Genomic DNA, 25,967 nt, shown 5'->3' on the forward strand with positions numbered 1-25,967 from the left:
TATATAGTTGCATTCTCTTAATGAATAGAATGATTTGTTCTAATGGTGTTTGTAAATAGGATCACAAGTCTGCGTCTTGTACAGCAATTAACCACTAAGAAGAATATATGTAGTGTATTATTTTTTGAAACTGTACTTCCGATTTGATTTGAAACTGTCTCATTGCTGTTTATCAATAAATCTTTGAAAAAAAAAGAATAAAGGAAGGAGGAAGAAGCCGTTTAATTGGGTAAGAGAAAATGAGTGTTTGGTTCCACACTCATCAAGCTTGAGGTCTGTGAGCTATCCAGGCAGGACCATTAAGTGACCCCTAAAAATTTGGGTCCCCAGAGAAAGGGACTCTTGGCCTTTCAGTGAAAAAAAAATGGCAAAAATAAATCCTTGACTGAAAAATATTTTATTGGGACCCTTCTAAAACATTCTTTGTGTTATCAGTAATACTCTAACACTATTTGAGCACTTTGTAAATTATCTGGAGTGAAACTGCATTCCTTCTCACATAAACAAACAGAAAATATAAACAGGCATGTTTGCAAACCACATCTCTAGTGCAGCATAGAAAGTAACCTATGATGGAGTAGCTAATCCAGGAACCCGGAGTCTGGCCAAGCTCATACAGGGTACTGTTTTGTCCTTCACTTCCACTGTGACCTTGGACAAACCAGTCTTCCTAGCTGTAGATTCCTTTTTTTTAAAATCTAGAATGGTGACCTTCCTGAAAAACAATCTTAACATTCACCTACTGTAAAGATGCATGAGATTGAGTTGATTCTGCCAAGTATTTCTCTGTGACAGAGCTTATTTCAGATAGAATTAGCTTCAAATAGAAGTCTTGTAGTCAGCTCTCATGTTTTTTCTGCCCATTCACCCTCATCCCTCCTTCCAGAATCCTGGCTTTTGTTGAGCAACGAGTCAAGGAGTCTCGAGGCTTTCATTGTCGGCTCCATTTATAGGACTAGATCAATTATTTTTTCTGGAATACTCTTAGGTTGTTCTTTGATAGTTGTCCCAAGTGAACTACTTGCAGAGTTAGAACATCAACAACAGTAAAACTGTATCTTTCTCAGCTTAATTTTAAAAATTCTAATTGTTTGCTTTCCAAATGTATTGGGCTAAATGTCATCTGTTTTCTATGAATGAAGAGAAGAAATCGAACACATGCAGCTTACAAGGTTTTATTCTGGCCCAGAATATCCTGAAAATGAGGCAAAGAACTTCCGCTGATCCTTGCCTCTGAGCTCATGTAAGGCAAATTCCTCATCCTTTCCTAGTTAGCACAACTGTTCAGTAATAATCAGCAGAGAACTTTGCCACGTACACTCTGAAAACTGAGGAAAAAGATATTTTCCAGTAATTACAAATGGAATGAAGGGAGGGCTGCCCATTAGCTCAGTTGTTTAAGCTCCTGCTCATGCAAATGTAGTCAGTCGCAGGATACCACGTGTTCGATTCCCACCTCCACCTGCATTACCAGACCACCCTTTAGGCAGCCTGAGCCAGCCAAGAAACAAAACAAAACAAAACAAACAAAAAACAAAAAAATGGAATGGAGAGATTGCTTCATTTACAAAGGTCTGCTGTTGAAAATATACTTCTCCTTAAAAGATAAGAGGATAACAGAAGCATCTGATCCTAGAAGCGAGGCATGGAAGTACACAGTTGTAAGGCGAGCACAACAGAGGCTGAGGCAGGAGAAAAGCAAGACCCATACATTCATGGCTGGCTGGCTTTATATAGGAGGAAGATGGAAAGTTCAAGCCCAGCATAGATTTAGCCACTTCAGGAGATTTTATCTCAAAACAAAAATAAATCTAAAGTGGTGCTAGATATACAGCTCATTGTGAAGGCTCTGGGTTCAATCTCATAAACATGTATCTTATTTTATTATGAATAACATTTTCTGTTTGAATTAACACAGTGCATTCAGTTTAATAAAGGCTTTGTGAGTGCCCACTATGTGCTAGTTGTAGCTGTAAGTTCTAAGTTTAAGAAAAGTTCTCTCTCTCCTGTAATTACCATAATGATGAAAGAGAAAGACAAGTGAATATATAAGGAAATGAATGCTTAAACAGAAAATGGAAATATTATAAGGTGCTAGAGAATAAAATGAAGTGTTTGATATATTTGTAAACAAATCTAGAGGGAAGGTTGGAGGCCTCAATTATGTCTGGAGTAGATAAAATAATTGAACAAACAAATAAATAAAGTGATAAAACTATAACAAAAATGTTTTCTATTCATGAATTCTCATCAGAGGAATGGGAGCAATATTCCCTGCAAGACTAACTCCCAGTCACTATGTGCTTATAACATGATAACATATGTACTTTTCATTCTGAAACTTATTCAACTTACTCAATTTTAGACCTTATTTACACTTTCAATTTCTCATGCTGTGTGAGTCTGACTTATTTCATTATGAGTATGACCTCATGTCTCATCCACTTACCTAAGTCTTAGGGCCAAGTAGTGCTCCATTGTATAAAAAGACTGTATCTTTTTTTACCCATTCCTTTGGGTTGTTTCTCAGGTTTATCTATAGAAATTGTGCTGCTATAAACATGGGTGCATGTATATTGTTGTGGTATGTTTACAATTCTTCTTAGAAGATATCCCTTCATCTTGGTCAAGGAAGTTTATATTTGCAATCCCATAGATAATTTATCGGAATCCCATCAAGTTAATTCCAATCTACCACTTCCAGTGCAACCCATGACAAAGGCACTAAAGCATATTTATAGTCATGGGAAGCTAAGGAGTCCTAAGTCCAGCCGTGGTAATGGCTATCTGGAACAAAGGCCTAGACCCAGGGCCAAACCTGGGTTTTATTCAGTCATGAAGGAAGAGTGGCTTGAGGATGAGTTACTGACAATAGTAGGAAGTAGGTGAGTGTCATGAGCTGGACTAGGTAGGAGTGTATTTACTGCTGCAATATGCAGAGAGAAGAATATACAGAGACTAATCTGCATTACACAACTGAGATAGTATCCTTCGTGTTTGAGGGTTGGTGCTTCTGCTCTGATGTGCGATCTTTCAAGCCCCAGAAGTCACAACCTCTATCTCCAGGCTCAATCCCAGCTGACAGTGTGGAGCACCTGCTCTTTCTCTCATCTAGACCCAGCTCACATTAAAAAGCAGCAGGTGGGGGTTTCAGGGGAAACACACCTGCTGTCTTCAAAGACTGCCATCAGCACCTCAGCTAGACTGATATGCATTGCCTAAAGCCAATGGAAGGGATAAGGAAAAGTCCTAGACAGCTCTGTGCATGTCAATGCATGGAAATAGGGTCAAGCTCAGCCAAAATGGAGTCAACTGCTCTTCTTTCAAGGAGAATTGCCCAGGAGGTCCTCCATAAATTGTACCTCTAGCCCTAGCTTTTGGAGGAATCTCCATAGTGATTTATATTGTGGTTGCACGAGTCTGTTCTTACACCAAAAGAGGTTTTCTTTTTCGCCATGGCCCCTCCCCCATTTGTTTTGTTGATTTCTTTATGATAGCCATTCTTTCTGAAGTGAAATGGAATCTCAATGTTGTTTTATTATAAATTCCTTCAATGATCAATGAGGTTAAGCATTTTTGCATACATTTATTTGTATTTGTATTTCTCCATCTGAGAAGTGTGCAGTCATCTCAGATAGACATATTTGGAGTGAATCTTTGAATTTGGGAGGTATGAGCTTTTTATTCTTCATATGTTCTAGATATAAGTCCTTTGTGGCACAAGTGACTAAAAATTTTCTCATTCTGTGGGTTTTTATACTCTGTTGGTAATTTTTTTTTTGTTGTACAAAAGCTTTTTAATAAGATGCTAATTCCATTTGTTGCTTCTTTGTAGTGTTTCCCATGTGGTCTGGGTTTTGTTTATGAAGTTTCTGCCTATATCTATGTCTTCAACTTGTCTACCTACTTTGTCTTTCAGTAGACTTTGTGTTTCTATATTAACATTTAGCTTTCTAATCCACTTGGATTTTATTTTAGTTCAAGGAGATAGACATGGTTGGTTTTTTTGTTGTTGTTTTTTCTCTTTGGCATGCAGAAATCCATTTTTTCTAGCCCTTCTCCTAGTGAACATGTTTGGTCAATTGTCAAAGATAAAATGACTGGGTATGTTTATAGTCATATCTGCATCTTCTAATCTGTTCCCCTGATCCTCAGGTCTGTGTTTTGTTTTGTTTTGCCAGAACCAATCTGATTTTTTTTCCATTTTTTTACAAAATGTTACAGGCCTCATTGTCACCACTGTAAATATTTACTGTAATGGAAGCATGACCTGTGTCTCAGTTTAGCCACATTGACCAATTCTGGACACCAATCAACTGTGCCCATTCTAATCCAGAATGAGGCTTCAAGAAAGCTCCTTTGGAGCTTATTCATATGTAAGGCTTCCCCATCTGTATGCAGTTTATTCTGCTAGAGGAAAATAAGGGACAAAAATGCCTTAAATTTATGGTAGATAGATCTGCCTTAGTCTGACACCGTAAATTAAGAAAAAAATAATCACTGCATAGAAGATTCTGTGCTAAAATGAATAAACTTAAGACATAAAGTAATGTGTTAATAGAAATACCAGGTTTAACATGCACAGAGACATGAAAACCAATGATGCCAGACAAATTTCTATGGCACTGTCTTTTGAACACACTAGCAGGAATAACTGTTGAGTGTAGATACCATACAGTGCAACCAATCTGGTTTTATCAAAGTAGTTTTACAGTATAATTTCAAGTCAGGGATTGTGATGTCTCTGCCTTATCTTCTGTGATTGCATTTGTTTTACCGTCACTTCTTTTTCCAAATGAAATTTGGGAATGTTTTCTCTAGATCTGTGAGGTATCCAAATGATATGTTGACTGAGATTGCATTAAATCTGTTCAAAAATTGGGAATATGGCCATTTTCATTATGGTGGGTTTTCTTATCCACAAAGAAGGAATGTATTTACATTTTCCGATATCCTCTTCAGTCTCCTTTTGCAGGGTACTGTAATTTTCAATATGCAGATCTTTTGCTTCCTTTATTAGATTGATTCCTAAGTATCTCATGTTTTCAGATACTATTATGAAATGTGTGGTTTCCCTAATTTCTCTCTTAGTGAGTTTGTTGTTTGTGTACAGGAATGCAATTGATTTTTGAATCCTCATTTTGTATCCAGCTACACTACTGAATTTGCTTGTTAAATCAATAAGTCTTTTCATTGAGTTTTTGGAATCTTGTATGTTGAGTATCTTGCTATCTGTGATTAATGATAATTTAACTTATTCTTTCCATATCTTCCTATTCTTATTCTCTTCTCTGTGTCTGTGTCTGTGTCTGTGTCTGTGTCTGTGTCTGTGTCTGTGTCTGTGTCTGTGTCTCTCTTTGTCTCTGTCTCACTCTGTCTCTCTCTCTCTCTCTTCTCTCTCTTTCTCTTTCTCATCTAATTGGTTTGGCTAATTTTTCCAGAATTATATTTAATAGAAACAGTGATAGTGGTCATTCTTGTCTTGTTTCTGATACTAGAGCAAAAGTTTTCAGGCTTTGTCCATTTAATATGATACTGGCTGTTGGTATGTCATTGATGGCCTATATCAGATTGGCCATCATTGAGAAAAAGACCTTCTATTCCAACTTTCTGTATGGATTCTGTCATGAATGAATGATGGGCTTTGTCAAATGCTTTTTAGTGCATCTATTGGGTTGATTATCTGGCTTTTGTCTTTAGCTCTGTTGATATGCTGTAGTACATTTATTGATTTGAGTAAACGTACAAATACTTATCCTTGCATTCCCAGATGAATCCCACTTTATCATGGTGTATAATCTTCTTGACAATTTTCTGCATTCTGTTTTCTAGTACTGTATTGAGGATTTTTGCATCTATGTTCATTAAGGAGATTGGCCTGTAGCTCTCTTTTCGTTTGAGTCTTTCTCTGACTTTAGTGTCAGAGTAACACTTGCCTCCAAGAATGAGTTAAGGAGTAGTGCTTCTCTTTCTTTTTCTTTTCTTTTCTTTTTTTGACTGGCTTAGCCTGCCCTGGGGGTGGGGCTGGTGCAGCATGTGGTGCCAAGGATTGAATTGCAGTCCCTGTGCTTGCCTAACCTTACCTAAGCAGGTGCTTTAGACCACTGAGCTAACTCACCAGCCTGTCACTTCCCTTTGAATTTCATTGAAGAGTTTGAAGAGTATTGGAATTAAATCCTCTAAATTTCTTGTGGAGTCCAGCTGTGAATCTATCAAGATCCAGAATTTTCTGTTGTAAGTTTTTAATTACATATTCACCTTGGTAGTTCATACATATCTAGGACTCTGTCCATTCTCCTCTATTTTCCCTTCTACATGAGTAAAGATTATTGAAGTAAGTATTGGTGATCTGAATTTCCACAAGGTCTGTAGTGATTTCACCCTTTTGATTATCCATTGCATGAATTTGTGTTTTTTCTTTCCTTTTTTCTGACAAGGTTAACTAGGGATTTATTAATTCTATTTATTCTTTTTCAAAGAATAAACTTTTTAAATCATTTTTGTATTGTTTTCTTAGTTTCCATTGTATTAGTTGCTGTTCTGATCTTTATAATTTCCTCCTTTGTATGGGATTTGGGCTTGACTTGCTCTTCTTTTTCTAGAAGCTTTAGGTACAACTTTTCGTTGTTTATTTATGCTTGTTCTGTTTTTCTGATGTGAGAATTCACCACTATAAACTTCCTTCTTAGGACTGCCTTATTTATTTGTGTCACACAGGTTCCAGTATGTTGTATCTGCATTTTTGTTTAGCAGTAGATATTGTTCAATTTCTTTTTAAATGTTGCCCACAACCCATTATTTGTTCAGAAATGTGTTATTTAATTTCTGTGTGTTTATGGAGCTTTTGCAGTTTCTTTTGCTATTAGTTTCCAATTTCATTGCACTATGATCAGATAATATTCAAAAGATAATTTCAATTCCTTTTCATTTACTTAAACATGTTCTGTAGACTACTATGTGGTCTATTTTAGAGAATGTCCCATGTGCAGCTGAGAAGAATATGTATTTTAATGTCGATGGGTGGAACACTCTATAAACTTCTACTAAATCAAATTGTTCGTGGGTTTGCAATAGATAGGAGTATACTTATTCTGGCGGTAATATTTTGGTATCTTTATAGCTACTATCTATAGGAAACAAATAGTTTGGGATGTCCTATTATGGACCCATCGTGTATTGTGAAACAAGGAATTTGTGAGTATTATACCTAGTAGCTAGAGTTCTTCTGTCCTGCCCCTTTATGGAAGAAACTAAGTGCAGAGAGATTTAATGACCTGTTAGAAAGAGAAATGAGAGTCATCCTAACCTGACTCCCAGACTCTTAAACCTCACCATTACTTCTTAATGTTATTGGTTGATGAAAAAGCTAAAATATAGCCATGGAATTTAAAATTTAACCACTGTGTGATTTGCCAAATCAAGATCCATGATAATGAATTTGCCTGTTTTCTAATGAAAAGAAAAGTTTTGTTTGATTAAAAGTAATCAGCTTGTTTTCTACCACTAGATGGCATGATATGTTTTTTCCCCAGACACTCAACTTTGAAGTGGATTCAAGATGCTCTCCCCAGTCTCCTCTTTTCCCTACTCCTTCCACAAACATGCATTAATACGCACTTTTCATCCATTCTTTGTGAACTTGCCATTTTCATTACTATGAAACTTGACTTGGGTTGTCTGCTTTCAAAATACTGTTACATTCTACTTACAATTTTCCTCATTTTCCATTGCATTGTTTCTGCTTCACACTGATGCCTGCTCTGTCTTATTTATATGGAGAAGGAACTGAGGTTTCAGTGTGGTTATATTGTTTTATATGTGGTGAATAAAATCTCTTTTCATCTTGTGAAGAGATAAAAAGACAGAGGTGCAGTTGATTTTTCAGTAGGCACTTACTCAGTATCTATGGTAGTATTTAATACATTATTAGGGAGGCTGTGGCTAAGTATCTGATTGTAATACACCCCATCCTGCTTCCACCTCAAAGAACAATCAAGAGGAAAGCTGAGGTCGGAGTCCTTAGGAGTGGCTGACTGTGTAAGAGAGAGGAACGCATAGTCACCAAATGTGGTCAGAAGCACACAGAAAGACCAAGAATCCAGTGTTGACTGGTAATCCAGAGACTGAAGTCAAACTTCAAGTACTGCACAGAGTCAGTCTTTTTTTTTTTTTTCGAGTCAGTCATCTTTCAACCTTAGGTATTACTCAATAGATATTTTGCCTCATCAATATTTCTTTTCTCCTTTGTTGTATGGTTTAATTTTTATCTCCAAGATACTAGATGTCATAGTTTTCAAGTTGAGAGTTTTACTATTTAAGTATAAATGTTCTTTGAAAAATAAATAAACAAGTATTTTCTTGGGATACCTAGTTACTTTAAACGAAGTATGTTCCCTACTCAATACATGAAAATTGCTGGAATGAAAGTTTTATTTACAAATTATTAATATCTTGTTATATGCCCAAAGAAATCAAAGTCCACATATTATAGAAAATCTGTATACCCATGTTTATTTTAGCACTGTTCATAGTAGTCAAGACATGGAAGCAGCCTAGGCACCCATCAATGAAAAATAAGTAAATATAAAGCCCTAAAGAAGAATGAAATAAAGTCACATGGAGGACAATGGTTGGAACTGAAGGACATCATGTTAAACAGAGTAAGTCAGACTCAAAGACAATTATTATGAATTTCTATCATATAAGGAATCTAGGGGAATAAAAGAGGACATGAAATTAGAACAGGGACTACTAAAGAATTGAAAAGGGAACGAAGATTGTAGAGATAAAAGAGCATAACAGGAAAGTTGAAAAAAATTACAACAGACTATCACATACATGAAAATATAATGAACTAATATTTTGTACAAATATGATGCATTAATAATTGTACAATTAATATGTACTAATATCTTATACAGTTATTTGTGCCAATAAAAGTATTACTAATGCTCACAACCTACTTCTGACTAGAATCATAGTCTCTGGGGCTAAAGGTAGGATATCGTTCTTTTAAAAGCTCTCTACAATATCTTGATGCCTACTGATTCTGAGCCTCTCTGAAGTACAGTATACCACTTGTCATTTGTTCCTTGAACTACATCTTGCTACTTACCACTTGTAGCATGAACTAATGGTCAACCAAACTGAATCAGCATAGTTCTGGGTGTGGATGTCCCACCTGAGGATTGTTGCCAACATCATGAGAGGAGAATTGGAAGACAGTATGCTACTGATTCTCCTGGAGAAGCTTGTCATGCTGGTCTTCCTGATATGAAATCAGCTCTTATCACTGGAGGAGTTCAGGTCCTCACTGTTGTTGAAGATGGCTGCTGTTCTTTTTGAGAGAGCTCTGGTACTTACCTTGAGTGTTTTTCCCTGGCTACAGTGAAGATCCCTCAGCCTGTTGGCACAGATCCTTCACCCCTTTCTGGTTTCTATCACTGACCTTTGGGCTTTCCCAATGCAGATACTTGCTACAGTATGGCATGAGACATTGCTTTGGGCTCTATATTTTCAGGATTTGTGGAAGATATTGCCTTAGGATCCAGATCCTTAGCTGGATTCTCTGGATCCCTATAGTCTGTGGACATATCTCCCATACCTTTTTGTGTTTGATCTTTTTGGTAAATATTATAAAATAATCCTATAAATTATGTGTCCTGTGTTGAATATTTTCCTTTGTAGACGCTGACTACACCACCACTTTCCCAGTGACTCATGCTAAAAGTGCAGCCAGTGTGCACTTAGTCCTTAAACTTTGGATCTTTCATCTCACCAGCATCTTGTATCTTTCTGCTGTCTCATCATCAGCCTCATCATTCCAGCTCAAAGTAGCCTATCATTGTTTCTAATGGTTTATGTTTTAGGCATAATTTTATGATATTTGATTGAGTAAGAAAAGAAGTATCAGGACAAGAGAGAGCAATACTGTCATGATTAATAAAACTCTTATTAAATTTGTAACATAAAAGAAAATCATCTATAAATCTTATTTTCCAAGAGCAAGGAAAATCAGTGTTTGAAAACATAATCCCTTTGTCCCTGGAAAAATTACTGAACTATTGCCTTCCTACCCATTAAGGAAAGAACTATGCAACTGTTGCCTATCATGATTCTTGGATGAAAACAGTATGTCTTGCATTAATTAATTATTAATTACATTAGTAGCAAGAATCACAATGTCACAACTTGTGCAAAATGTTTTAATGCTGTAGAGCACAGTGGTCAAACCTAAGAAGTTTTATGCTTCTTCTGGTGTGGTGATTTTTTTTCTCTTTTGCACTCTTGCTCTTTGAATCCTTCAGGGCAATGTGGTCTTATACATGAGTCAGTTGTGCCCAAGTGTGTATGGTATGATTTCAGTTCATAATCTAACATTTAACTAGCTATTTCCTAGCAACTTTTCTGAGGACAAATTAGTCTAGGTTGAGTGAGAAAAACAGCTATACTCAAGTTAGTCAGAAGTTTGTGAATTATGACTGTGGCTGCTGGAGGGCCATTCTTCATGGTGGTGATCTCAATATGCAGTCAATACAAGCTGAAAAAAATACTCCAAGTGTATTTACTAAATGGACATATTTTGGGGATGCAATATATATTTTGAGTCACTAAGTGAATAAATGCATTAAACAAAGATTCTGTTAGTTTGGGGTAGTGTAATGAGCTCATACTGATAAATATATGATAAATATATTGGTAAGTATGAGTTATTAATCATCTGCCTATGCCAAGAACATTGCTCAATATTTCAGGGAATAAAAGCAGAAAAAAAGGAGTTTCTGATCCTATTGGATAAAAATAAGAGTAATCATTATCATGTTAAGAAAATATAGACCATGACAAGAAAAAAAAAAAAACCCACAAAGTACAGGGCTGGGGATTTAGCTCAACAGCACAGTGCCTGCCTGGCAAATGTAAGGTACTGGCGTGTACGCACACGCACCCACATTCCCCCCCCCAACACACCATGATAGATAGATAGATAGATAGATAGATAGATAGATAGATATAGATAGAGATAGATAGATAGATAGATAGATAGATAGATAGAGTCAATAGAGGGATCACAATTGTGGTTGTATTAGTTACAATAATGTTAGTTGCTGAGAACCCTAGGCATCTCAGTGGATAAACTCAATAGAACATTTCTTGCTACATGAATTTGGATTAGCAGGAGAGTAAAGGATGGGGGCAGCGTGGTGAGTAGAGGAGCAGGCTCTGCCACAGCAGCCCCTTCTCTCATCTCTAACACTTGACACCTGCTTTAATTGCACTGCAGATCAAATCCAGTAACTGAAGAGAATGAGAGCAGAAATGTCTAGAAAAAGTTCTTACTACTGTTGACCGTCTACAAGTCAGTCTACCACCACATAGCTTTATCTTACTGAAAGATAGGGTAGGAAATGCAATCTCACTGTACTCTGGAAAGCAAAAACATTTGAAAACTGTCAGCTAGGGACCAGAGCAGCAGTACTGAGGCAATGTTAGTGTGTGTGATAATCAAAAACAGTGTGCGTGGTGAGGACTGTTTGCGAGCTCACGATGTTGGAAGAACAATAATTATTGGAAAAGAAAAGTAATGTAGGCAAATATCTGGAATCAAGGAATAGCTATGTTTTGGGAGTGGTGAATGCAGAATAGTTGAGTTAAAAGTGCAATAGACTGGAAATACTGGTGCCTTTTTTAGCTCAAAAAACCCTAACTTTCTTTGTATTCACCCAAGAGTATGCTTCATGTATTTTCCCAGAAAATAGGTCTTGTTTAGAAATTATGCTGATGGGTAATTATTGAAAAAAGAACTGAAGCATGAGTAAAAAACAGTTTGCAATATTTATTTGTCTTGACTCCATCTTGTATTTTTATTCTGAGCTTCCACACTGAAAAAAAAAAAAAAAAAAACTACTCCTATTTTCTTTGTAAAAAATCAAGTTGGCTTAATTGTGCAATACAAATTTATTAGCTAAGATGTGGGTTTAAAGCAATCAGGACCCATATATTTTAATTTTTATTTCTTGCACAGTATTACTTAACCATATCCATATAATGGTATTTAGAAGTAAATAGGAGTTTTTTCAGATAGTATTAATCTCAACTAAATAATTTAAAAGTATAATGAGAGGGTTTTTTTCACTTTTTTTCAGAATTTCTTTTAAATTAGACATCTGGCATTTGGCACTTGACTTTTATTAGACCAATTGAACACTTTTAAAGGGGAATAAATCATATGACTTTCATTTTAATATTTACTGTAATGGTTTAATGTAGCCAACATATGCTGAGTAATAGCATTAAAACGAAATCAGTAAATGCAAGATGAAAATCTGCCTGTGTTCAATTTTGCAAAGACACTAATTAGAGAAAGATTTTTTTTAAGATTAGGATTGAGCAAGCCATCAATTTCTTAAAATTATAATTATATAATGAGAAATGCTTGAATTTTTGCATGGTATTATTGAGAAAGAGAAACTGTAATGGATATTAACACTCTAACCCCAATTCTGGACTAGAGGGAGAACAAAGTAGCCAAGTAGAAGACCTCTTTACCAAGTCTTTCTCTCCACTGCCAGAAAATATTTAGACAAAAATTTAAGCCATTTCAGATTCCCTGTTGCACACAGATATTAACTTTAAGACTGGAATGACTTGAGTTGGGCTAACGATGATGGAGATTTCTTGGCATCATAAGAAACATTCATTTCAGTTTTCTCATTTCACCAGCTAGAGTATGAGAAAGATTTTCTATTCCATTTCTTAATTATTGGCAGCCGGCCAGTTGTTTTCTATGGCTCTTGTTATTGGGGTACAGTGCAGTATTTGAAATTAAGTTGGAATTTTATTTATAGCCTTGGAATGTCTAGTTGAAAAATCTCTAAATATGGCACTTCTCTGCAATCGAAAAGAGGCCCCAATCCTTGCTATGTAGAGCAAACAGAAAACCAACAAGGCAGTGTTTAGTCATTTCTTTGTATTCCTTCCATCATGAATAAGATAAGTAAAAGTAAATAAATTAGTCTAACTATAGGGACCCTAATCTAAATGTGTTGATTTCGTACATGTGCCTAATCATTCAGAAGAGGTTTTGATGTAAGACCTAAAGACAGATCAAATTGCAGGAGATGGCTTCTGACTTGCAAGGTAATTTAGGGAGGTGGCATTCTGAGTTTTTTAAAAAAGGCCTTTCTATTCAGGGAGCTATAAAGGGAAATTCTTTTAGACCATGAATAGGCCAGCACATGTCATACCCACTTAGGGTTTTCCAATAAATAAAGAACATGATTGGTTGTGGAGCACTATTTTTAGTACTCACTATAGTCATAATTTCTTTGTATTACAAAAATCAAGAACAGAATAAACCGAATCACTGGTTCAGTATGGTAAATTAACATATTCGGCACTAGAAAAACTTATGGAACATGACTTTCTAAGATGCAACCATGTCTGCACTCTCATAGAATCCCTCATGGTCATCTCCCATTCTTTTCTAAATATCTGAAATTTCGGATTCAATCATATTTTCATTTTTTCCTTGAAAATCCTGAAAATAGGGAAAAATTTGGAGAAATCCATAACATATTGATTATCTAAACATTCCTCTTCTGTTTTTTACCAATTTGATTTTTTTCTTCCTTTTCTGTTTAGACAGAAATTTTCACTATTATACCTATTGAAAATTAGGTATAAAGATAAGAGAATTACCTAAAAATTAATGAGTATATCCACTGAGAAAGAAATATGCCTGTGTTCCTTCCACCTTTCGCATTTTAGGTGATTTTTTTTTATTTGTTGTTTTTGGTGAAAAAAATATAATACATATTATTTATCCTCAAGAAGTTTATCAGGAAACATTATACTTGAAATATTCTATGAATAATTAAAGATCATTAATAACAAATTTGAAATTAACATAACCATTTTAAATATAAATAATAAACAATAGCCAGGCCAAAGCAGGCTTAGGAGGAGAGTTTTTCAATCCTGCTTACATGTGGAAGTGGCTCAAGCCCGGAGGTTCAGATTGTTGTTTAAAAGAACAGTCTAGATATTGGCACTGAATGGATAACGTACAGGTAAAATTCCAAACACAACAGCCGCTAACGTGACAAAGATAAGCTTGAAGGAGGTCAGGATGTCGCCCTGACTGTGCCAAATCATGAAAGGAATTCCTCAATGTACTTAGCATCAATCAAAGATTTGTTTCAGAAGGAGCTAGAAAGGTGTGTGGATAGAATCAAAGAGAGAGAATCAAAAGGTCAGTACTGACTGCTTTAATATCTAGGGCATATTCTAGTATTATTCCAAGTGTGTTCGTTGCCATTTCCTAATTTTGAGACACTTTGTTGAGGCAGAACAAAAGCCAATGTGTTTCCAGGTAGTCCTACGCATTCTACTGATTTAATTACTCTTAAGTAGACAGATGTCCACAAGCAGAGAAATTCAAGCTGCCACACCTTCTCAATTCCCCATTGAATGGGGTTGCTTACTTCATCGATTTTCACACCTGCCTCAGGTTTGAAGTATGTGACAATTTTTAAAAAAATACTTCAAAATTGCTTTATGAAAATGAAACCACTAATATTCTTCCAATAAAAACTATTTTCAAGTGTAGGTTTATAGATTACTGGGAGAAGCTTGGCTTATTTTTTTTCCCCTGCTCAGAGTCATTATTTGTTAAGCAGCATTTAGCCTTAATATTTGGAATAAGTGTTTTCTGTCAAATATTTATTATCATTTTGGTTTCTTTTTAAAGTGAATACTTTATTCTTGATTTAAAATATTAACTTCAATAAAAACTTGGAAATAGAGTTAAACAAGTGGAAGTATTTGACATCATGAAGCCATGGGGATTTTGAACCACGGGAAGCCATGCCGTCATAAGGGAATTAGACACACTGTGCCCTGTTTCCTTAGAGTGTCTGTACTTATCTTAAATTAAGAAAAGGTGAAGTTCTGATCATTGAGAGTGACTATTTAGACATTGGTAAGGAAATTCATTCCTTCCTGGCAATGTGCTAACACAATGAGTTTGGTATGAAGAAAGATGTTATTCATATTCCAAACAATAAATACCAGCCACATCCTACCTGACTTCTTGTGGTCCAGTGATGAGGATTGCGTGTTTTACAAATATAAGTTTTGTTAACCACTATGCTCACTGACTTTAATTAACTTGAAAACAAAATGAACCCTAAATCATGGAGTTCATCACATAGCCCAGAGCTACCCTTTTCTTCTCCAGGGCTACACGAATTTGAACATTTTGATAGGAGCAATTGTAATTAGAATTTCTTTCATAGACTTTCCTGAAAACCCAATAAAAAAGAAATAGAAAGGAGAGGCTGCGCCTGTTACATTTATTGAAGGCCCACAGGCTGGTTTCTATTAAGTTTGACAGCATTTATTTTGAAACTAGAATAATGTACTAAAACCACAGTTGTGAATTGTTTTTTCCAAAATACCAACTATCTATAAGCAAAAATGAAACAGTAATGAAGTTGATGAACAGTGACAAAACTAAAGTTCTCAACTACTAAGTCTTAGGAATTTCACTGGATGGAGAGACACTTGTAAATACTTGCTGCCTCATTAAAAAGATTTTTGGTATATTAAATTTAATTTCTCATTTTTAGTCCATGGTAGCATGTCAACCATATTTAATTAATATGTTGATGTTCCAATAAAATTGTACCATCAACTGTAAAATTGGGCTTCTTTTTCTTTTTTAAGTGAGAGTTTATATTACTATCTTTAAAGAAAATTCTAGAAAATCCAAACGTGTTTCTCCCCTTAAAACAGAAAATTTCAGCATCATAACAACTCTATCCTTAAAAATTGTCACTTATAAAATAGTTTTCCAAAATAATATGCCTAAATTTTAAGTTCAATATAAAACTTGATGTTTCTATTCTATAATATTTTGGCAATTGATACCTAGAGATTCAGAAAACCGAGTTATATTTTTATGCTATGCTTCTCTAAGTAGAATGGTTTTTCCATGAATAAAATCTTGCAATGTTCCCAGTAAGAGTTTCAACAAGTAATCTTTTTGGTATGTTGTAGAACATTAAGTTCTCTTATGGATAGAATTACCTCCCAAATGTAGCAAAATTATTGCACATACTTTCCAGTTTTTCTTTCTTTCTTAAATGGAGGATTTGAAACTACCATATTTGATTTTTCTTATGAACTCGATTAATTATAATACCTATTTGAAAACTTTAGACTGTGTAGTGTCATTATTAAATTAGCTAACTATGACTTCTGATATTACCTTTTGGGCAAATGGTATTCATTTAAATTTGGGTTCTGTGAATTTGTGGTTTTACAAGAACCCTTTGGCTTTAGAAAGAGAATGAGAACATCTCTGGATTCCTTCACCCCCTTTTAACTGTGGCGCTCAGTGTACTTGCCAGCGCAGGAGTGAGCACTGTCAACTAGTTAACACAAGCTATTGGAAAAATCTCTGAACTCTGTATGGGCAGAATAATTGCACACAAATGCACTCAGGAATCCTATGGAAAATAGAATGCTGTTAACTGGCATGGTTACAGCACAATATAGCAAGTATGTTAGAACAAATTACCCCCTTTAACCATAAGCCATTCTGTTTCACGCTTTTTAATGAAGGCCTGTGCCACACACTAGAATACTTCTCACCTCATTACTACTCATAAAAAGCAATGATCCATTCAAAGGCTCCTCATATCTCCCATATGAGTGGGTAAAGGGCTTCGCCTCTCCTTCTGGCAGCACAGGGAGGCTTCTTCCCAGCCTGCCTTTGAAGTAGATCATTAGAATGTTTACTAGATAAAAGAACTGAAAAATTTATCTGTGGAATCTCACTGTTGTCATGTGTTAATGTTCTATCCTTCCTTTAAAAACAAAACAAAGCAAATGAAACAAAACGAAACCCAAAGGCAACTTTGTTCTTAGGAAATATGGGAGCTTGTAAGGCCTTTAGCGCCATTTTTCTTCTTCAGTATCACAAAATATTTTCAAAGAAACACTAAAAAGCAGGAAGAATTTAACAATCCTCTGAAATACAAAATATGGATCCAATAAGAAGGCAGTCTGAGAAGCAAAAAGATAGAGCATTTCATCATAGTCCAATTTCTTAGTTATATTATTTTTTTTTCTTTTTTGCAGAATACCAAAAGAAGAAATAAAGGTGACAATATTGGAAAATAGCATTATTTCCATTACTGATGCATACCAATTTTCCTCAAGACTAGAGCACTTTCACCCACGTTAACTTCAGTAAAATGTATAGTACTGTTTAAAATATATTGTGTATATTCATAAAATTTTAGATAAATACTTGATTTTGTAGTAATAGATCATGATTTGGGCAGGATCAATTATTTCATATTTTTTTCCCAAAGACCATTTAGGATTAATTCAACTACAAAATTGTGTCTGTGCATATTTACACATTTTAAGATCTGACTTTGTAATGAGAATGAAAAACCTCATAGAACAAAGAGAATATATCCAAAATGTAATTTTCATAAACTTAAATAAGAAATGGATCTTCATTTTCATAACAGAAAATTATGGCATAACCATTAGCTTAACAGTATCGTAGAATAGCAATGTTTGTAATTTCAGAAAAAGCCCATATCAGGTATTAAAATAGTTTGAAAGCAGGGAGCTAACAGCTAAATTCTGTAATGTAACAAGACACTGGAATCTGCCACATGTTCTAAATTTAAATGATGTTTCAAATCAATTCCTTTACATGAAAAAATACTCCCAGTGTAAACTCTTTGGTGACATTTCCAACTTTTCCTTTGTGGTATCTCTGAGAATGGATCTGATCACCTGACACAATGCTGTCAAACCCTACTAAACACTTAAGCTGAGCAGTTTTGAAATTAAATTGGTATTCTCCAGATGCTTTCCTGAAAATGCAAGCTCGAGTAGGACCACACTCACAATGCTCCACGAGGAAAATACTGGTCCTATACTTGAATAGGTTCAGGAAAGCACATACTCAAAAAGCCCAGTCAGCCCCACAGTGATAACTAAACAGCTTTATTTCGTCGGAAAATATAAATCTATACACATATACTTAGTTAGATATAGATCCATATATATAGAAAAAAAGTCAGCTAATATTGAAAAAAGGGATGAACACTGGCATTATAGATGCTGACAGCATTACGCAAGCATCTCAATATTCTCTTGCATGCTCAGCTTGAACTTTTGTTTATAAACTCCACTTAGACATAATTTACAACTTCTGTTAACTTAAGCTGGGTTCTGTAAAATCTGTCTGAAAAAATCAGTTCAGAATGCTTTGAGATGTTACAAATATATCAAGATATCAAACATCAAGCTGTTCAAATTGTAGCCACTTTGGGCCCTCTGAGTTCATATTTATGTGCATAATATTATTATGTACCTAATACAGCTGATATTTTAAAGTGATGAAGCAAACTGATTTTCCACCTGCCTTTTCCAGCCATTGCTGTAGTATCTATGCAAGAAACGTAGGACTCTAGGACAAGAAAAATGAGAAATTCTAGAGAATGTCACTATTTAATATCACTTTATAAGATGATTTGGGAGAAAAAAATGCAAAGGTTAAGTGAAAGCTTTTGCAAACTACCTTTTCTTTCTTTCTTTTTTAAAAAATGTATTTAGTACAGGGTCTACAGGATCTCACTACGTAGATCAGACTTGTAGTGATCCTCCTGTTTTCAGCCTCCCAAACACTGGAATTATAGGCGAGCGCCACCACACCCAGTCTCAATCTCCATCTCAGCGCGCCCCAGGGGCAGGGCCTGGGCAGCATGCTAGAATTGAATCTCGGTCCCTGGGCTCTGCCTAAGCAGACACTTTAGTCTACTGAGCTATCAGGCTGGCTGGCAAGCTACTTGAAGTTTGTAACTTCTTTCTAGTATGCATCCTTCGAAACCTTAAAATGCTACAAAACTATCTATTGTTTCATTCATGTAGGTATTGGAGAAATCTGACCTCATCTTCCTTTAGCAATAGTTAACAATTTCAGTTGATCTAGATTCAAAGAAAAAGGCAAATCCTACCTCTTTATTTACTCTTTCCACTTAAGTTTATTTCAAGATCAAAGGCAGAAACTGAAACTGTGTCCGGATTTTAAAATAGTAGAGGAGCAAGCCACTAAAGCTTCAGTTTTCTTCCCTGGCTTTCCTTGAAAGAGGTTGTACTTTCTTTTCTACAGTAGTTTGAAGAGAACCCTAACTGGCATACGTAGCAAGCAGCAAGCATTCCCATTAGGCATTGGTAAAAAATGAGATGCTTCTATGTCAAGATGGGAATTAAAGGAAGAAAACCAAAGTTAAAATAATGGGGAATAAAATAATTTGTTGATATTTTATTGAAATACATCTTTATCATGAAAATATGGATGAAAATCAACTATAATATAAAATGAGGGTCAATTCTATGTCACCATATAGTTGTATAAACCCAATTATACTTTCTTAGGGGAGATGTCAGATTGAGTTGCATTTTATTTCCAGTGGTGGAGGATAGTGTTTACTCTAAAGGTGCAAGTTAACTGGACATTTTATTCAGGGGCACGCTTTTCACTTCGGTCATGTTCAAATTGCCCAGAATAATATCAGTTGATAAGATCTTTCTCTTGTCTTTTGTTGGCGTCCTGCTGTCATATTTCCCTAATAAGTCAGCTCATTGCTCAATGTGTGGATGATCAAGGAGATTGCTATAGTTAGACACAAGAAACTCAAGTCCAGTACTACATGAGGTGTGTTAGAACAGTATGGTAAATGTTTAAATAAAAACTTACTACGGTGAGAGACACACTGCCTCCAATCCCCCATGAAACATTCCTTCTTTCTTTAAACCCATGGACCTCACTATTCCTGCTGCTTTCTAAAGCAGTTCTGGAGTTTTCTTTGGAGACTGTCTTCAGTTGTGCTGGTGTGGCTCCCCATGGTATCCTGATTCAAACATTTAGTTTTCATGGTGTTTTTTATTTTGGGGAAGAGTGAAACATCACACAGTGCCAGTTTCTGGTGACCAAGGTGGACAAGGACACACGGCAGGGCTTTTCCTAGCATGACTCTTTGCTGGATGGTATTCGGCAACAACATTAGCTGCCATTTTGATCACATCTTGTAAAGACGTTCACAAAAGAGAACTTTCAAAGCATTTATAGAAAATGGCAAGAATGATAGGATAAGTTTGGTCAAAACAAGGACAAAGGGGAGTATTTTGAGGAAGATTAGTGACAATAATCCTTTTAGTGTAATGCTTTTTAAAAATTGACATATCTACCATACACTTTCTTTTTGCTCTATTTGTAGTTTATATATTTTTATAATTGATAAATATATATTTTATAGTACACACACAGATATATACATATATATATATATATATATATATATTTTTTTTTTTTTTTTTTTGGTACAGGGACTCACTATGCAGCTCGGACTAATAGTGAATCTCCTGTTTTCAGCCTCCTCAGCACTGGGCTTATAGGCATGCTCCATCATGCCAGGTCTCGGTGGCTGGCCCAGGGAGCCAGGGTTTCCGTAGCTCATATGGTATGTGGTGCTAGGAATTGGTCCTGGGTCCAAGGCACTTAGACCACAAAGCTATCTGTCTATCTGTCTATCTATCTATCTATCTATCTATCTATACTACATATAAATATATATATAATTTATACTTTATAAATATGTAATTTATAAATGCATATAATTTATAAATATATATAATATATATGTATAAATATATATAATGTATATTTTGAGAATCAAACCAAATCTCAAAAGTTATAATGTAAATTGTGCAGGAAATTTTCTTTTTTATATACTTTTTAAATATTATGAAGAAATAAAACATAATTTCATAACAAAATGATAAGAGAATAGCAATAGTTGTGCCTCGTGCATTGTTTCCTTCACAGTAGTTCTTCAGAGTACAAGACAGAAAAAATGATTCTCTTACAAAGAAACAAAGAGATAGTGACATAAAATTTTCTTTCCAGTGAATTAAGAGAAGCTAGTTGTATAAATGAAATAAATTGGCTGACTTAAAAGCATATTTATTAAAAGTTTTTGAAAGAGCAGAATCGGTAATTTCAAGAATTATTTGAGATTTTCTCTATCTACTGTTTATCTACTATTTTATTTTCTTTGTCTGCATTTACCTGTACATCTTTGTCATATAATAGAATCCATGCAATGTGTAGTACTGTGAGTCTGAATCATTTGACTCAGCATTATAGTCTCACATTGTGTCTATTCCCCTCCAATGCCTCAGGTTTATCTTTTTTATGTCAGAGTAGTACTCCATTAGATATAAATCCTACATTTTCCTCATGCATGCATCTGTTGATGGACTTATATGCTGTTTTCAGGTTCTAGCCATTATAAATTATGCTGTCAACATACGTGTGCGTGTATTCGTATAAAATGCTATTTTAACTCCTTTGGGAAGAAAAGTTGAAGGGAAATAGCTGGGTACAATAGAATTTTTATTTCTAATTGTTTGAGGAATCTTTGCATGGCTTTCCATGGTAGTTGTACTAGTTTACAACCCCACTAACAATGCTGAAGAGTTCCTTTTCCTGGTATCCTTACCAGTATTTGTTCTTATTAGATTTTTGATGATAGTCATTCTTTCTTATGATACCGCAACATAGTATAGTTTTGTTTGAATTTCTCTAATGACCAGCGATGTTGAGCATTTTAAAATCTATTTATTTATTTATTTATTTTTTGTATTTCTCCTGAGAAGTGTCTATTCATGGTAGTGGCCCATTTATTGATTGGGTCTTCTATTTTGTGGGTGCGGTTTTTTAAAGTTCTGCATAAAATATGGATGATATTCCTCTAATAGAATATCATCTTTTCCATCCTGGAGGCAATTTCTTCACTGCATTGGTTATTTCGTTTCTTAAGAAGAAGCTCTTCAATTGAATATAATCGTATTTTGGATTCTCTGTATTGCTTTTTGTGTGTTGGCCTCTGTTCTAAAGCCTTTGCCTAATTTTATAACAAGAGTTGTACCTATGTTATCTTTAGGAGATTATTGAGTCTGTTTTAACATCTAAATCTTTGCTCCATTTTGCTTTTTGTTTATGTCTTAATTGCTGTCTTGTTGTTGAGACAAAATGACTGACCCAGAAGTTATAGGACGAGTGATTCAGTTGGCCCACAGTTTGTAGAGACTTCAGTCTGTAGTGGGCTGATTCTAAGGCAGGGCAGTATGGCAGAGAGGTGTGGCAGGGGAGAAGCAGCTCTCAACGTGATAGGCAGGAAGCAGGAATCATATATATTCATGCTCTCGGCCATGCGCACAGAATTTTTCCACCAAGATTCACCTCCCAACATCACAACCAGCTATCAACCTGTGGGGAGTTACTCTGGCATCACACACCCATGATCCAGTTGCCCCCTAGAATCTCTACCTATGAGAATTGGAATCTTTGGGGTAATATGCAGGTTAGTACATGATGAAATGTATGGGCCTAAACTCAATTTTCTCCATTTGGATATCTAATTTTCCTAAAACCATTTATTGAAGAAAACATCTTTCCTCCAGTGTATGTTTTTGGCCCCTTTTCAAAGGTCAAATCTCTGTATATGCCCCTGGTTGTTTCTGATTCTTCTATTGCATTCCATGGAACTACGTAACAGTTTATGTGCCAGGATCATGCAGTTTTAATCCCTGTAGCTTTGTAGCATAACTCACCATATCCTTTGATCACCTCACATACAATTCTCTTTAAAAGTTTGCTGAAGTATTCAACAGGTTGTTTTCTATGACTTATATCCACTTTAAGGTCCTAATACTCACATTTATGGTTTCATTTGCCATCTGCCCAAAGCTGTATTTCTAGGTCATATATCTCTTCTTGTTGCCTGTGCCTAGATGTCCCTTCAAAAGCCTCAGGTACTCCTAGGTGGGGCTCTTTAGGAATGGATAGGTCTAGGTAGGAGGTGTGAACATAAATTAAGGGTGTTGATAACTAAGACAGTCCACTGACTGGTTTAGCATAGTTCTGGATTTGGATGACAGAAAGGCTCATCTTGGGAGTGGTTGGCATCAACCAATAGGTTTTTAGCCTGGATGAGATAAATATGAAAGGGCGTTTCATTGCTTCCAATTCCTGCCCTCCACACCATGGATTGCCTCTCCTCTGCCATGCCACTCTGCCTTCAAGCCAGCCAAGCATTCACTAGAACCTCTGCAAACTGTAGGCTAAAATAAAACTTTCCTCCTTTAACTTCTGAGTGTCAGATATTTTGCCCCAGCAGTGAGAGACTAACTTAGATGTCTCTCAGACTGCACTCTCTCTTCCTCCTTGAATGTCTGATGGATACTTTACACACAGCACATCATGTACTACACTCGCATTCTCTTTCCAGTCCTCTCCTCCCCTGGGATTAGCTAATGGCATCGCCACCCACCTACCCAGTTAAGTCAAGAATATGGCTTGTCCTTGTTTCTTCTCTTTCTTTCTGTTTTCAACCTAGTCAATCAGCAATGCTTTGTGAGCTTTACTTCCTAGGTAACTAATGCGTAACTTTTTAGTCCACAACATTGCCTTCTCTCACCTAGCTGAGGGCAGCAACCTCCTAATCTAGCAATGGCATTTGGATGAGATGGTACCAGCAAGCATAGAGTGCCTCACTAATGCTTAAGCGCTTTTCATCCTTTGGGTAGCTCTAGGCCCTGCACTCTATCCTCTCAGCTACAATCAGGGTTTGGTGGCCAGAGTCCCTTTCTCAGGAGTCAAGGTTCTGGTGCTTGCTCCTTCTTAAAGCTTTCGGGCTCTAATAACATCTTCTTCACTTTTGTTTTCTGACCCTTAGTTGCGCTCACTTCCTGAAGTTACCACTTCTTATTGCCTAAGTCTTGTGAAGCGATGCAAATCTTGTTAGAAGAACTGAGTTCCTCAAGGATGTCAGCTGGAACACGTTCCTCACTCCAGGCAGTGAATTTCCTAAGCTCATCAGTCTGCTGTGGTCCTACTGCCCAACCTTCCTACATTGAGTTCTTTCTGCCAGGAACCTTTCTTCTTCTTGTTTTCCTTCTGTCACCAGACTATTGTCTCTCTGTCAAAAGCAGCAAGGATTTATTCTGGCTCATGGTATGAAGCAGTTTTCCTTCCTTCAGTTTCCTCTCTTCCTTCCCCACACCGTTGCACTCAGTTTGAAGTAAGCCCAAGCTTACTTCCTGAGGCTGCGGCAATTCCTCTTCTAGGTAGTGACTGTAGGTAGTGACCAAAATACATTCTAGGGGCCGGGGAGATGGCTCAGTGTAATAAGCACTTCTCTGGCAAGTACAAGGGCCTGAATTCAATCCCCAGTTCTGCCAAAATACATTCTATTAATTTTTGCCCATTTTTTTCTCTCAGGAACACTAATAAAAATTAAATGCATGCTAATGAAAGAGTGCATGTTGAAGACAATCACAATCCATTTTAGGTAAAATATGCACTTTAATTAGAGTTTTCTAACAGCACTGTGCCTGTCTCTTTTGAATGAAATCATTTTTCCCTTTGCCCTATATAAGCAGATATTTACACCTGTTTTTATTTTCATGCATTATATGATGACAGACTACAAGAACTAACAGTCGCATCAATCATCTTGTACTTAATGGTGATCAAATATAGCTTCAGATTTAATTTGTATTGCCACAGAAGACTTTATCTTCTATGCAGGTATGTATGTATGTATGTATGTATGTATGTATGTATCTATCTATCTATCTATCTATCTATCTATCTATCTATTATCTATCTATTTACCTACCTACCTACTTATGTCCTAAATCTATCATCTGTTTATCCAAACTCTGAGATAGCCTTTGCAACTCATGCAGATTTTTGCTTCTTAATACAGTGTGCCAGAAAAAGAATCTTTTACTTTTCTTTTCTTCTTGTAGTGGCAATTGAACTTAGGACCTTGCACTTGCCAGACTGACACTTATGCCACTGAACTATATCTCCAGCCCAAGGATCTTGAATCTATTTACTAACATTTATTTTCTGCTAGTTGCCACTACTGTTTAGGCAGAAGGAAATGTATCTGTAATTCTATTACTTACCAATCTGCTATTATGTAATATGGTAATGTTCACTTATTCTCTCACGGAAACTTAACATTGTAAATGAAATATTATAGTGTCTAATTTATCTATACACTATATTACCTAAAAATTTCCCCTACTTACATTTAAGTAAAGGAATCTTGCCTAGATTTTAGATCCAGACTCCCTGATTCCACAATTATTTGACCCTCTTACTCCTTCTACTCTGCCATTTTCTCTCCAGTTTTCAGGTACACAGTTTGATTCACAACTAAAAATAGACTTTAAAGTACCGTTTAGCTTAGCTTTATGATATAGAACAAGATCACTCAGTGGAATTTTAGGCAAATTCTGATCTATAATTTCACGTATCTATTCCTTATCTTCTTAAAAATGATATTTTAGTAATTTTATAGGCCTTAGTATTTTTATACAATAAATACATTTTGTTCCGAATGGTTTCATTGAGAATAAACAGACTATTTGCTTGCTACCTTCATTCTGTTTGTATAATCTCTTATGGAAACAAAGAAGCAGAAATCCTATAAGCCCTACGGACTAGGTAAAGCCCTGCAAATTCTATGTTGTTCTGTGGTGAATAAATAGACATATGCTTCAAAATTCAGTTTCAAAAACATTAACCAAATTTAGGACTTATTTACTAATCACTATACTCATATATGAAATGAAATAAAGTGTATTTATGGTAATTCCAGTAATCTGTATGTGGGGCAGGAGTTAGATCCAAGAAGCTGTAACACAAAGCAAGAACTCAAGCTGCAGTGAACTTGGGATGGGACGCCGTGATGTGCTAGGGCAGTTCACACTGCTCCGGTGAGTGGGTCGCCAAGATTTCACAAATTCTTTGAACTTGTTAAAGGCACCCATTACTGAGATTGGATTGCATAAATTTA

General features: G+C 35.7%; 2 non-coding genes across 2 annotated transcripts; both read right to left on the reverse strand.

Annotated features, from left to right (window-relative positions):
- Window positions 1–4,213: 4,213 nt before the first annotated feature.
- Window positions 4,214–4,345, reverse strand: LOC111812348. Its single transcript, XR_002817860.1, has one exon. It is a non-coding gene; the product is annotated as a small nucleolar RNA SNORA1 (small nucleolar RNA).
- Window positions 4,346–4,547: 202 nt separating this feature from the next.
- LOC111812347 lies at window positions 4,548–4,682 on the reverse strand. The gene has a single exon (XR_002817859.1). It is a non-coding gene; the product is annotated as a small nucleolar RNA SNORA8 (small nucleolar RNA).
- Between the last annotated feature and the right edge of the window lie 21,285 nt (window positions 4,683–25,967).

This window comes from Octodon degus, unplaced genomic scaffold (genome assembly GCF_000260255.1).
Source record: "Octodon degus isolate 3935 unplaced genomic scaffold, OctDeg1.0 scaffold00121, whole genome shotgun sequence".
Classification (NCBI taxonomy): Eukaryota; Metazoa; Chordata; class Mammalia; order Rodentia; family Octodontidae; genus Octodon; species Octodon degus.